Source organism: Notolepis coatsorum (assembly GCF_963971535.1).
Source record: "Notolepis coatsorum genome assembly, chromosome: 14".
In the NCBI taxonomy this organism is placed as follows: Eukaryota; Metazoa; Chordata; class Actinopteri; order Aulopiformes; family Paralepididae; genus Notolepis; species Notolepis coatsorum.
The window spans coordinates 46,393,089-46,408,915 of record NC_140178.1 but is presented as its reverse complement, the minus strand read 5'-3'; positions in this window follow the sequence as shown (position 1 = coordinate 46,408,915).

Here is a 15,827-nt window from a genome sequence, read left to right as displayed (position 1 = left end):
ATACTCTCTTTTCTGGACTCTTTTTGTATCACAAACAGTACTGTTCTGAAGGTCCAGATTAACACTGAAAGTCTGCGTTTATTATTTTGTATAACTTATATATTGTTAATATATATAAGATATATATCTTCACGTCATCTGTTTTACGTACCAGTATTTATCATTCGCCTTTTGTATATGTTCCATTCTTAACGCCGTAGGCGCCAGCGCGCCCCCCCTGTAGACATGTTCGAAACATGCCCAGGCAAGTCCAGAGAGAGCGTATTGATCTGTGTGGGTGAACAGACTCAGTCCACAGGTAACCAGCTACAGAGTGTGTTGTGGAGAAGACGTTTGGTGCAGTTGTACACAGACCGAAAAGCAACGTATCGTTATAGAGAGCCGAACGGCTAATTAGATACAACTATAATATTGTCAAGCCACTATTGGCACAGTATAGTGACTTGTGTGAGCGAAGTAACGTATCGTTATAGTTGAACTCAGCAACGTCCCGGATCTACAAGACCTATTGAAGACTTTCTGCGGGTTAGCCTTAAGTACAAAAGGGGCTGATTAGCTATCACCATGCCAACGGGCTTTTGGACTAATAGCTATTAATCCTGCCATCGGGCGCTAGGAATACAAGGACCGGTCCGTACGAGACCCTTTCCTCCCCAGCGACGAACGGATTATCCTAAGTGTGTCTGCAGCCCTCTGGAGTAGGAACTCTAGAGGACCACCGTCTCCATCCACCATCTTGCTTTTCCCTGTTCGACGTGCTTCTTCTCAATCCACTCCACGCTTCAATGGTCGAGTACTAGTAGTTAAAGACTATCGTTACCTCTGACGTTGTTGCCCTGACATTCCATTATTAAAGGAGAGCTGTGTTTATAGAATATGTATGTTGCTATTACTATTAAAATGCTTGTTCAACTTGTATCCCTGTCCCCGCGCCGTTAATAGAGTGTCCGCCATTTTGTGTACCTGTAATGTCTGGCTAATTTAATATTCTGCATTAGTGGTTTAATCTAACATATCAATACAGTCCGGGTTGTGTAGCCCCTTAGCTACAATTGGTCCTTCGAGCCGGAGGGTATCAGTAATAATAATAATATTAGTGATAATATGGCCAGCGGCGGACACTCTCCAACCAGCTCTCCCCCCTCACCGCGCCCTAGGCGCCAGCGTCAGCCCCCTCACCACTTGGAGGGCTACGCTGTAGATTTACCTCCTAGCTTATCTACGAGGACGCTAAGCAAGGATAACATTGGTAGCTCAAGCATGCCCAACCTTATCGACCTGTCAAACCCAGATGTAGAGACCCAAGCTAGTTTAAGTGAAACTGACTTAGCTTACAGGGGGGGACAAGCGGGGCATGACTTGACTATACCCATAGAACGCCGCGCCCCCGAGATGGACCTCGGAGCGCATGAAAGTATAGAACGCCGCGCCCCCGAGATGGACCTCGGAGCGCATGAAAGTAAAGAACACTGCGCCCCCGAGATGGACCTCGGAGCGCATCAAAGTAAAGAGTACCGCGCCCCCGAGATGGACCTCGGAGCGCGGGAGAAGACAAAGTACAGCGCCTCCGAGATGGACCTCGGAGCTTGTGAGAAGACCAGGTCACCGCCAAGCCCTGCCAACTCCAAATCACCATCATCAGCGTCATCCCCAAGCGAGGCCGACCAGAGGCTAGCGCAAGTCCTGATCGCCACGATAACCGCTTCGGCGGAAAGGGATCGCCTCCAGGGTGAGCGTGACCGCCTCCAGGCGCAACGAGAAAGTGAGCGTGAACATTTCAGAGTGGAAGAGAGACGCCTCCAGGCGCAACGAGAGAGTGAGAGCGAACACCTCAGATTGGAAGAGAGGCGCCTCCAGGCTGAAGAAAACATGGAGCGAGACCGCGTCAATGCGCAGCGCGAGGCAGAACGAGACCGCCTACAAGCACAAATGATGGAGCAAGCGCTCCAGAAGGTGACTCCCCACTCTTCCACCCGGAGCTCCCGGAGATCATCACGCCAAGGGTCGAGGGCACCCTCCCCTCCCCGACAAAGCTACATGGGAACCCGCCTAAGGGAAGAACCTACTTACATTGTAGGGCAGCTAACCGAGCGACTACAGAACCTGACTGAGGACGAGGGAGGACAGAGGGCCCACCCGCATTACTCCATCTCAGACCAGGAGGCACAGCGCAGCCCCGGTCTCAGTCCCGACACGCTGCGTTATGAACCCCCAACACGTCCCAGTGGGGAGTTCGAGCACCAGACGGCACAGAGGAATAGTGCCTGGGAACCCAGCCCCTGGTTCCCGCCCAGCACGAACCAACGACCCAACGTACAGGGAGACTCGCCGCGGATGCCTCTCCCCCACGTGCGTCAGTGTCACAGCCATCCATGGCACCCTACATTGGGACACCCACATTCCCAGACTTCACAAGAGAAGACCGAGCGCAGTATACCAAGCTGCGTATGTGCCTAGAGACAATCATGTCAGGAGTACAGGACGAGCCATACAAGTACGCCATTCTCCTTAAGCATCTCAAGGTAACTAGAGCTCACAACATTGCGCTGGCATACTCCAATTCACAAACTCCCTATTCTGACGCCCTGGCGGCCCTCGACGGACGTTACGGACGTACATGGGACTATGTCATTCAGGAGATACGTGAGATCGAACGTCTCCCCCCGGCTAGAGACAACCGAGCCCTGGACGACCTATCTGTCAAAGTACAGTCCCTAGTAGGGATGCTCGGGTCCCAGCGAGAGAAGGGGATGTACGAGCTGTACGCCAACTCCAACGTGGAGCGCATATTGGAGAAGCTCCCCCCATTCCGCCAAGAACGCTTTCGGCGGCAACGAAACTACCGTGACCCGAATGGACCAGAACAGTCACTGCTGGATCTTGCTGACTTCCTAGCTAGGGAGGTTAGCAGCCTAAGAATCGACACCTTCTCATGGGGTGGCTCGAACTCTAAAGAGGGACCGAGGAGGGCTAAAGACCAAAGCAGGCCCATCACAGTGATGCACCAGGCCGAGTCGGTGTCACGACAGAAGAGTCACAACCCCCCCGCCAAGGGGAAATGGAAGATCGCATGTCAATACTGTGACAACGAACACTGGCTGTCACAGTGCGACGCATTCAAGAAACTGACCACCGTCGAAGTAAGTCAGTGGATTAAAGCTAACCGCCGCTGCTTCCGCTGCACGCGCGGCCACATGGCAGCAGAATGCCGCCTTAAGAAGAAGTGTGGCAAGTATGACGGCGCTCACCTCGAAGCACTGCACGAGAGCAACAACCGAAACCCAGCTCCACAAAGCAACTCGAGAGCAGAAGTACTCTACATCGACCCCGCGAAGAGTGGGAGCTCCAGGGTGCTCCTCAAGGTGATACGAGTACTCCTCAGTCACGGGGACAAGGTACTCGACACCTACGCCGTCCTCGACGACGGGTCGGAGAAGACACTCCTCCTCGCCTCCGCCGCGACCCAGTTGGACCTGCGGGGCCCAGAGGAGACCATGACCCTCCGTACCATTCGTCGAGACTTAAAAACAATCAAAGGTGAAAACGTCTCGTTCACCATTGCAGCGATCGACCAGCCTGAGAAGCGGTACAGCATCAGCAAGGCGTTCACGAGCTACGACATAGGTTTGTCACACTACGATTACCCCATCCCACAGCTGAGGGAAAAGTACGACCACCTACGCCAACTGCCCATACCGCTTATCAGCGGCGCTACACCGACCCTACTCATTGGCTCCGACCACGCGGACCTCATTGTCCCAACTGATACGGTCCACATCGGACCCAGAGGATGCCCAGCCGCGGTTAAGACCCGACTGGGGTGGACGCTCCAGGGCCCCCTCTCCGGGCCTTCCAGCCGACCAACGTCCACACGCTGCCTTTACACCAAGGCGAGTGTTGTGGCTTGGTTGTCGTTGACACAGCAGGAGACGTTGTTTCCAATTTCAACAAGTAGGTAATTTATTTAAGAAAAGAAGTTTTAACAGAAGAGCTATGGATTAGCAGACGGTCACCATAACTGAAAAAACACTCTGACCCCCCAACTCCACGTGCCCCCAGATAATACCTTCCCAGCCCTGCCCCAACATGACAGATATGATGACGTGACATATTATATCAGATATGACATGACGTACATTAAGATGACACATAGATTTAACATAGAAGAGAGAATAAAAACAGAAGATAAGTCTAAAGGTTTATCGTCCCTGAGACAAAGCTGGAGTCAAGATTAAAAAAGAAAAGAACAAGATGTGATTTACTTGAAATGTCTATCTGTCCTATACTTGAGGTTGTTTTAAGAACATCAGCCAGACTGTCGCCCTAGTGTCTTTGAGCCCTGCTAGTTGACCTATATTAAACTAGTCAAGACTAACCCCTTTCCTACCTCCACCCCCGTATACACATTTTCCACAACATTCCCCCATTTGGGGCTATCCCTAGTCCCACCCAAATCATATAACCAAGAAAATGTGAACGTCTAACTAAACGAGAAACCATAATTATATAATAAAAGTTTAAATGCCTAATCTAAACCAGAAACCTAGCCATATAATAAATTTGATAAATGTCTAACTAAACAAGAAACCTTACTTCATTCACTGGACCCCTAACGGACCAACAAAGGCTGACTACCGTTCTTACCAAAACACAAAACCGTTCCAAACAAGAGTAATAATAAAACATCAACAAAATACCCCAACTTATAATCCTAACCTGACAGACAAATCCCCCCAACCTCCACCGCTTACCAAATGAGCCACAGTTCCGGCCGGAAACCGCGACTCTCATCAGGGAAAGGAGAAGTTGACCGTCAGAACTAAACATAGAACATCCCTCCAAAAAAAAAAAAAAAAAAAAATGACATTGTCTCTTCCATAACATTGAGTCCTAGTGTCCATCGCTCAGCCCCCCTTCCATGCCCACGCCATAGTCTCTTCACCGTATTGCCAAAAGTCACATTTTGCCAATACAGCCACCACCATGCCACACCTCCAGTCCCGTAAAAACATGTCCCCATGCCAGGACGGGAGGCGCTGATCCCGACCTCACAACGCGTCCCCCCCATCTTCACACCTCCAGTCCTGTAAAAACATGCCACGAGATGCCAGGACGGGAGGTGCCCATCTTGCCCACTGTGTCAGCCCCCCCCTTTGTCCCTTCAGTCCCCAGAACCGATCCCCAGAACACTTCTTCTCAATGCTTCCTCAGGCTCAGAACCGACACTCCGTACCATTCCATACCGATGCCCCTTCCCATTCCGGTTTGACCAGGACCATGAGCCAAAACCCCTCTCACTCGAATACTATCAGAGAGATAATAAAAGATTAAAATTAAAATCAAAATAAACCAAAATAATAAAAAATAAACCATCCACTCAGACCATCCCCCGTCACTCTTAAATGAAGGAACCAATACAAAATGTCTTCAAAAAACCTGAAAAAGAAACCCCCGGTGCTCACCCGCAGCGAACACCCTAATTTCTCTTACATGGTGTTTTCTTTTTTCTTTTTCCTTTTTTTTTTCTTTTTTCTTTTTAAGTTAAAGGAATAAAACAAACAAAACTGAACCAAACAAAAAGAAAATGTCCCTTCCTCACCATACGCCTAGTCAAAGGAATAAAACAAACAAAACTGAACCAAACAAAAAGAAAATGTCCCTTCCTCACCATACCCCTAATCCTCTATCCCCTCGTCTCCCTTCTCAATCTCTTTCAAGGCAGCATAGAGCTGAGGGCATGGCCCGATTGGTGGCTGCCCCACCATCAGCATTCGGCTCGTTACGTGTGAAGTTACCAGCCTACCCAAGATAGGCATACCACAACAGAAAAGGAGAACCAATATCAACCCTGCCACCCCAATGGATATCCCCGTCTGCATCATTATGCTTCCCCACTGTCCCAATCCTTCAAACACCCCACTCCCCCACCATTCTTCATTCCGGCCAGAATTCTCCCTCAACTCCTCCCTCAGATCCTTCAGCTTAGCCATGGCCTCGGAGAACTTTCCCCCTGGCCCCACATTCGTTGGAATGAATGTGCAGCAGTACTGTCCAAACATGGAACAGACTCCGCCCTTCTCCGCCATTAACCAGTTCAGAGCCTGTCTATTCTGCCACGACACCGTACTGGTCGCGTGCATCTGGTCCCCCATTGCATCCAACGCCTCCTCGGTGTAGTTGAGATACCGCTGCTGATTGTAAAACAAATAGTTGATCCACCCTGTGTTCTTATTGACCGATATCCATGGCAGAATAGACTCAAACCCTGCCGCAATCTCATTCTTAGCCCTGAACTCGGCTGGAATGCCCCTTGGCTGTCCTATGCTGTCCAGATACACCCTTGGGTCTGCCTTGTAGCTACGCTTTGTTCGAGAGATAGGAGACTCAGAAGGTCCCTCCGTCACTGATAATGGTAGGACCACCATTGGCATGACCGCCTGAACCCGAGCACATCTACCTGACCAATCTAAAGGAAGTGTACTCCTCAACCTCCTACCGCCGCAGAGCCAGTATTGGTCCGCCAGTGCTATATCCTGGACATGAAAAGGGCAAGCTACAGGCCGTGGGTTGGTATCCACTCCCTTCAACACGATCCCGTGTCCCCACTTTCCTTCTTTCGTGCAGTTAGTCATGACGCTCCAAATAGTAGTGCACCGCCCCTCTGCCACCTCCCCTACGTCCCGGGTCCCCTCCTTCTGCAAGCACTCAAAATCCTTGGTCAGCCATAGTTTGACACCTCTGGGTATTGGCAACCCCGTCGCTGCCCCCTGCACACGTACATCCAATTTCCTACAACGTTCCCGCATAGTGACATCCTTGAAATCCGTGAGGTTTCCTGCCGTCTTAAAACGACTAGAGCCGAGAAACCCCAAACACTCTGCCTCGCACCAAGGGCGACTATTATGGGGCCCCTCCCATGCCTCTGCATCCCTCTCACACTGACCCCAACTGAACTTCGTGCCCTTCACCAGCAGCCTATCCGGACGTGCCTTGGAGCAGACATAACAATCCTCTATCTGATTCTGCGCGCTCGTGTACTGGACCCACTTAAACCACTCATTCCCTAAAGCCGCCCTATACATAGGGTCAGCCTCCGGGTCTTCCTCGTCATAGTCATAGTCGCCCCCATCTTGTTCCCCGGGAGGAAGCAAATCCCTCAACCTGGCCCAGAACGAGCCCACTGAGTCCCTCAACGTTCCGGCTGTCATCTGGAACATATCCTGTATCCCCACCTCTTCCGACTCAGTGTCCTTGACCTCCCTTTTTCCCCTCACCCCTGTCCCCTGTGCTTGGTTCGGGACAGGCTCAACCCTCCTTTCTACCCCCGCCGCAGTTGCGTCGTAGAACATGTTACACCCTTTCTCATCAAACCTTCCTCTAGCCAAGGGCATACCATTGGGCCAATACGTCAGTGCCTTGAACTTCGGCATCCACACTCGGATGGGTCTATCTATCGCACAGGAATCATCAAAACAACCCACGGGCAGGACAAACCCAACCTCGCTTCGCCCCCCAGGAAGCTGACATTCGGGCACCTGAATAGTCACATGTATACCCCACTCCCCGTTGGTGGAACGTAGATGGAGCATACCCTCCCCTCCTTCTACGTCGAAGAATAGCGATGCCTGGAAAGTACAAATGTTGCTAGTTGGCTGGGGCGGGAGCGCACTCACTATGGCTGCGAGAACACAATCCTCTAAGCCGTAGGACCGTCCTGCATCGACGTATGGTACATATGCTGACGGTATGTGATACAGCCTCTGCTCCTGATGATCGTTAACCTTCCTCCATACCCCCCCTTCTTCCTGTCTCAACTCGGAAGATACTAGACCATAGCCCGAGGCGCCATACGTTGACATCCACGCGCCCTCGTCGCGCATAGGGGCACATACACCTCTCCTGCATGCCAAACCGAAACTCACAACTGGATAATCCCCGCTCCGCAGCATGCAAGGGCCCCTCGTCGCCTTGACCCTGGCCATAAAGTCCTGCTTGTCTTCTGGCGTAACCTCCCATGTCGTCATTCCCTCAGTTGCAACTATCTTCACCCCCACTGTCCATGTCAACAACGCCCCGGTGTATACATTCTTGGCCAGGAGCCATACTGCTATAGCACAGAGCTCTTTCCCCACCACTAGGGGGTCCTGTACCATGCCAACTGGAGGATCAGGCCTCCGCCACTCCGCTGAAACTGGGACCGCCCATTTATCCAACTGTATTGCGCAAATGGAGACGTCAGCTCTCCCGTCCACGTCTACTACCTCCGTCAATGTAGCGTTGGCATATGCACGCACTATATGCCTCTCAGGATGGTCTATGCGCACCGTGCATTCAGCGGCCCAACATGAAACGGATCTTAAGTAGTATTTAGAGGCAGATGGTAGCGAGCAGAACTTCGTTGCCTCTTTTAGCGTCGCCGTCCACCGTCCCACCTCTAAACTCAATCTCATTCTGTTACGCTCTGCACTCCAATGGATGATGATTACACACATATTGTGATACTGCTGAGGGCGTATTGCTGACACCAACATTGACACCGCACATTTCACAACCCGATCCTCGTTAGTATAGTGGTAAGTATCCCCGCCTGTAATGGGGGAATGGTCAAAATCAAAAACATGCCCTTGCGGTCCTCCGGGAAACACCCCTTCTTGTTGTCCTCTTATCTTCTCCCCCCCTCCCTCGACGAGAGGCAGAGGGGGCGCCTGATTCTGAGCCTGGTCATGAAAGCCTGCTGGTACTTGAGCCTGAGCGGGAACCCTCGGGACCCACTCAAACCCATCATCCTCAAGGACGGGTCGACCGTGACGGTTCTCAATGACGTCGTTGCCGCCGGCCGACCGTCCGCACACTGCCGCCAACATCTGCGGGAGCATCAGCAGGCACTGCACCTTCCAGTTGCCGTCTCGGGCCCTCCATGTCGGGTTCTGCATAACTGCGATCGATTGTATCCCCCAAGAGGTCGCCGCTGGCCTTTATGCAGTGATTGAAGTGGAACCAGGTCGCTGATCCTTTGACTTGGACTGCCGTCCCAGTTGATCGGATCACCTCGTACGGACCCTCTCGCCGGGGTGATGACCACTTTCTCTTGTGGACCTTTACGAAGACCAAGTCCCCAGGGATCAGCCTCGGTTTGGTGGCTTCCTTCTCCGCCTCCTTCACCCCCCTTTTCTCCTTTCTCTGCTCCTGTCGAAACACAGCTTCATGTATTTTAGTCACTTGCTGAAGATATTTTTTCAGATCTTGCTCAAAAATATCTAATGCCGGGCCCCTAGCCAGGTGTCTAAATGGCGGTGCTGGCATGCTGCGGCCTGTAAGCATTTCATGCGGTGTTAGCTGTGTTTGGCGGTTTACGCTGCTTCTAATAGCCATCAGAGCAAGCGGCAAAGCATCAATCCAGTTAAGCTTAGTTTGCATACAGATTTTCAACAGTTTGTTTTTAATGACCAGATTGGCCCTTTCCACCTTTCCCTGCGACCCGGGACTATAGACACAGGAAAGGCGCTGTCTTATACCTAATTTCTGCATCAGCCCTTTAACCACCTTGTCGATGAACTCGCGGCCATTATCGCTTTGTAATATCGTGGGAATTCCAAATCTCGGAACGACCTCGCGACACAGGAACTTGATCACTGTGTCCGCGTTCTTGTGTTTAGATGGAATGGCCTCAATCCAGCGACTAAAGCAGTCCTCTACTACCAGGAGGTATCGTTTGCCCTGCACTGGCGTTATCATATCCGTGTAGTCCATAATCAGGTGTCTGAATGGTCCCTCAGGGAGGGGTGTGTAAGCCGCCACTGTCGGTACTCCTTTGCGCACATTGCCCTGTAAGCATGTTAAACACCTGGCTAGTGTAGCGTCAATTTGTGCCTGAAGCTTTGGGGACCAAAATCCCATTTTCGTGATTCGTCTCATGGTCTCTGCTCTTGCACAGTGATCAACACCATGAGCCTCAGGTATCACCAAGGACAGAAGATCGATGGAGGCGACTATCAAGCCGTTATGACTCCTCCACAGACAATCTGCCCCCCTTACAGCCCCCCTCACCGTCCACGACTGTTTCTCGGCCTGCGTGGCTGAGTCCTGAAGATCACTCAAATTATCCTCAGTTACCTCAGTCGTCAGTTCGGCCGCAAACATCAGAACAGCCGTGGACGGCACCGCAGCCGCCGCCTTTGCGGCCTCGTCCGCCGCGTTGTTTCCCGTCGTCACAAAGGACAGGTCTTTTCTGTGTGCCTGGCACTTTACGATAGCAATGCTTTTGGGCAACTTTATAGCCTGAATAAGCGCCACAACCTGCTTGTGGTGAAGGATCGGTGAGCCATCCGATTTCTTAAAGCCTCTTGCCTTCCAAATGGCCGCGAATAGGTGGCATACGCCATGCGCATAAGCAGAGTCTGTAAAGATGTTAACCGTGCGATCTTTAGCTATTATGCATGCTTCTGTTAGTGCTATTAGTTCTGCAAGCTGGGCCGAACATGGTTGCATGCATTGTCCGGCCTTTCTTGTTAGTGTTTCTCCGGTAGGTTTGCACTGTACGACGGCGTATCCTGACCTTAAATTTTCCCCCTCCCGATAGCAGGACCCATCCACAAAAAGTGAGAGTTCTGCTATCGCGAGCGGGTCGACTCCCAAATCAGGACGGAGTTTCACGAAAGCCTGTACCTCCACCTCGCACTCATGCGGTTGACCCTCGCTCGGGAGTGGTACCAGATCCGCCGGGTTACTGCCGTGGCATGTTTTTATCGTAACGTCCGAGTACTGCAGGAGCCTCATGTAAGCCTGTTGCCGTTGGCTGGTCAGAACAAATTTGCCTCTTTCAATCAAGTTTGCCAATTTGTGATGTGTCCAAATGCAAATGTCATATCCCATTGTCACGGCCGTTGCTTTCTCATACATCAAATGTGCTGCGGCCAGGGCCTGATAGCAAGGTGGCAGACCCTGCTCTACCGGCGAAAGAGCTCTAGAGTAATATGCTATCGGTTGTTTTTTCCCACTCCTCCCCTGTGTTTGAGTCAGGACAGCTGTCGCATGCTGCGCTCTATGTGAGACGAATAGGTGGAAACACTTCTCATAATCCGGCAGCGCCAGGGCAGGGGCCTGTAACAACAGACGCTTAATGTTTATGAACGCGTCCTCCCCCTCCTCGGTCCATGTCAAGGGAGCGCGAAGCTTGTCTGTACCCGCCTCTTTTATCATCATCCTCAACGGCGCTGTCGCTATCGTATAGTCCTCCACCCACTCAGAGCTGTACCCAGTCATCCCTAAAAACGTCATCATTTGTCGGACCGTCACCGGCCTAGGTGCCTTGGATACAGCTTCGAGCTGCGTGGGTGAGATGTTTATTATGCCCTTTTGAATGACGCGAGACAAGTACTCAACTTTTGGCTGGCAGTACTGCAGTTTTGAACGGGATGCCTTGTGGCCTCCCATGGCCAATCCTCTCAAAACTTTGATGGAGTCCTCATGGCACTGCTGACGTGTATCCGAGCAGATTAGAATGTCATCTACATACAGTAAGACCGTGCTGAGTAGTGTGTCACACACTCCTTGCAGGTCTTCCTTGAGCGCCTTCGAGAAATAATGTGGCGAGTGCGCGAACCCTTGTGGCAACCGGGTGTAAGAGTATTGTTTCCCCCTGTGGGTAAAAGCAAACAGATACTGAGACTCTTTTTCCAATGGTTTGCCAAAACCGAAAAGGAAATCATTATTTTTATGAAACTCCCATCTGCGCTGTGCCAAATTAGCGGAGATTCCCTGGAGACCCACCTTTGAGTCTCAGATTCCTGTATCATTGAACCTAGATGTTCGGATTCGTAACCAGGATTTATTCTCAGAGTGATGTGTGGGGCGGCGTCTCTTAGTCTATGTTGTTCCCGTAGATACTTACTTGTGTTAACCCTCAACGCCGCGCCCTGTCTCCCTACAATTACCGTAGATGAGTTAATCTGCACCTGCTCGGGCTGTCCCTGCAACCACGCCTTGTTCCTAATTAGGTCACTATCCGTCAAATACTGTAGTGTGCAATGTGCCTCCATGTTTGTTTGTCTAGACTGGGGCAGTTGGGCCTTCAGAAATGGCTCCCAGGGGTCACAGACCCTTTGCAGCTCTGCATCTATGTTGCCCAGCCAGAACACAGTGGCCTCTTTCTCCCCCGTCCCTTGTAACATCATTTGGTACACGTCTTGTTCAATTTGAATCCCCTCAGGCGTACATAGGATTTTACAGCCTAGTTTACACATTGCATCTCGTCCCAAGAGATTGCGCGGGGTGCTGTCCGAAATTAATACAGGTATTGTTATGGTCTTTGTTGGTGACAGGTATACACAACTCGGGTTGTTAGGGTCACGTCATTCACAAATGGGTCACGTGGTGTCGTAGTAGTAAAATCAGCTGTTCACCGGCGTGTTTCTGGGACAGTAATGTTGAGGGAGTGAACGGGGAAGTCACACTTTGCTGACCGCACGTACGCTACACTATGATGAATCAAACCGTGACTCATTCTATTTTTTGATACTAAATGAACTGTTTTTAACTACAATAAACTAACCAAACACAGTATCCTGGATCCGTGGTTATGTGGCGAGCGGCGCGTCTGGCAGGTACCATTATTTCCCTGTGTTAGTCTCTCGGTGACTGCAGAATGTTTGGATAGTCACCATACATTTGTCAGCAAAAGCGACACTGAACGAAGGATTGGATCCACGAAAGGTCCCGATAAGTCAGACATTATTGGACGGAGCAAAGGAGCAACGCGCGCATGTAAACAATGGGATGATCGCACGCACGTCAGCATACGTCAACGGATTTGCGGTAACGTAACCCGACCCGTTGCGCAGTGTGGACCCATGTTGGTTCGTTTGGAACAGTTTTGAGCTGGTTCTACCTAACTAACTGTTATTATGCTGAAACACGCTGTGGATGTGTGTGCGCAGCCCGCCGGGCAAAACTTCTATTATGTGTGTGTGAGTGTGACAACAAACAATTGACGTGCGCTGCACTGCTCTCTTGCCGTGGCTGATATATGTGGCGGGTTTTGTAAATGCGTTGAACGTTGGAATTGGATTCTCATGGCTTGTGATAACTTTCTTGTGCTTTCAAAATGAGTGATTCAAATGTTGGGAAACAGGACAAAGAAAAGAGAAAAATAAGCTCTTGCAAACAAAGTCGAATCACTCCACAAGAAATGCAAGGGGAAAGTGGAGGAAATAAAACGTCTGATAACCTCTGTCAGAGAGCTCATGGAAAATGAGCAAAATGTTGCACTGGTTGAAGCACAACTTGACATTTTGATGCAGGTGTCTGACAGTGCTGATGAACTACATGGCTGTTTGGTGCCTCTTATTCCACTCGATGAACAGGAACGGCAAAATGGCTGGTTCTCAAAGGTCAATAAACATAAAGATGGGTTCATTAGCGATGTTAATGCCTGGTTTTCAGTAACCAAAGGAAACACACCTCAGTTAGAGGCTCATAACAGGCCTACTGAAATACAGCAGCATGAGGTTGCAGAGGAGGAAAATGGAGAGCATGGGGGTGTGGGAAATGTGGAAGTGACGGGGCCTCAGTTGCACAGTACTCGTTATGCTCAAGAGGATGTTCAACCAGGGGACAGCATATCCAACCATAGTAGCAAGAATTATGGTTCAAGATCTTCTAGATCAAAGGTTTCCTCTAATGCATCCACACGCCTCAGAGCCGAGGCCGACATGGCCGCCTTAATGGCTCGGCAAGAGTTGCTTGAACAAAAGCATGCTCTTGAGGACCAGGAAGCTCAAATAAAGAAACAAAAGGAACAACTTCAGTTGAAAGTGGACATAGCTGCATCGGCAGCAAGGCTAAATATTCTGAGAACCTCTGGGTCAGGTGTGTGGAGTGCTGCTTCTCGTAAATCGGATGGAATGGAATCCTACTTTAAAAAGAGCCTCAACATTAATGCAGAGACATTTGTATCACACAAGGATGGAAGAGGACAACCTGCATGTGTTGGAGGCACACGACCAAAGCAAAGGCAATCTGACGGAGCCAAATACCTCCAGAAGCCCTCAGCACTCACACAGACCCAGACTGTGATCTCAAACGCTACAGAGTACCCAGCGCTCACACCGAGACAGAGCACGGTCACAAAGACTACATGGCCTCCATTGTCTGTGCATAGAGACATACAACCTGTTTCCAGGAACAACAGCAGTGAGCAGAACAACATAATGTCTATTATGCAAAAACAAAACGACCTCACTTCCATGTTGGTGCATCAGCAATGCATTGCTTCACTGCCTAAAAGAGACATCCAACCATTTGAAGGTGACCCTCTGCAGTACCATGGCTTTATACAGTCCTTTGAACAGACTATAGAAAGGAGGACTGACAATGCTGTTGATTGCCTGCACTATTTGGATCAATACACCAGGGGGCAGCCTAAACAACTAGTCAAAAGTTGTCAACATATGACTGATGGCACTGGATATGCTACGGCGAAGGCTTTACTCCAGGAACACTTTGGGAACGAGCACGTCATAGCATCCGCTTACATGGACAAAATCTTTGCATGGCCAGCTATTAAGTCGGAGGATGGGAAAGCCTTACAAACATACAGCCTATTCTTGCGCGGATGCTGCAATGCCATGAAAGACGTACATAATCTATGTGACCTAAACACATCTGCAAACATGCTTGCTGTCATCAAGAAGTTGCCCTACAAGCTGAGGGACAAATGGCGAACAGAAGCATGTAACATCCAGGAAGGACATCGCAAACGTGCTACGTTCACAGATATTGTGATTTTTATGGAGCGTGAGGTGAGAATCGCTACAGACCCTGTATTTGGAGATATACAAGATGCTCCAGTGGTGGGGGCTTTCAAGGAAAGTGGCAGAGCTAGACCTGTGCCTCGTCTTCAGGCTAGAGGGAGTAGTTTTGCCACAACGTATTCCCAGATTGAAAGGGATGCTCATTGGGAAAACAAAGTTAAGGTTGGATATGAGAAGACTTGCCTTTTCTGCAAAGAGGGTGGACACACACTGGAGTCATGCACTCTATTGGAGAGGAGAGCTCACAGCGAGAAGATGGAGTTCCTGAAGAGGAATGGAGTTTGTTTTGGATGCTTGTGCACTGGGCACATTAGCAGAGAGTGCAGGGAACGTCTGTCTTGCAAGACATGTGGCTCACGACACCCCAGCTTGCTTCATATCCACTCTAAAGAAAATGGAGATGCAGAGAAAGGCAGGAGCAACTCGGACAGGGCAGTGGACAGAGCTCTAGTCGAAATCCATACCGGTGGTCTCACTGGGGCCGGTGATCAAGATTGCAAACTCGCCATTGTACCGGTTAAGGTTAAATCAAGCAAAGGTCAAAGGTCAGTGGAAACCTATGCCTTTCTAGACCCAGGGAGCTCAGCGTCCTTCTGCACAATGGGTCTGATGGATAAACTGGGACTCTCTGGGAGGAAAACAAGGATCCTTCTACGTACCATGGGCCAAGAAAAGGTGGTTGACAGTTGCATTGCATCCGACTTGGAAGTCGCTGGATTGGACAGTGACCAGTACTGTGCAATGCCCAAGATCTTTGCACAGCATCAAATGCCTGTCAATCGAAGTAACATCCCACGACGGCAAGACCTGGAAAAATGGCCTCATCTGAAGCATGTCTATCTGCCACAGATTGATGCAGACGTGGAGATGTTGATCGGTCTGAACGTTCCCAGAGCCTTAGAACCACTGGAAATGGCAGTGACAATTCTGAGACTCAGTCTGCAGTCAGCGTTAACAGAGTCTCTGCTGTCACTCTTGACGAGCTCTGGAACCAACAATTCAAGACAGACTTCCCTG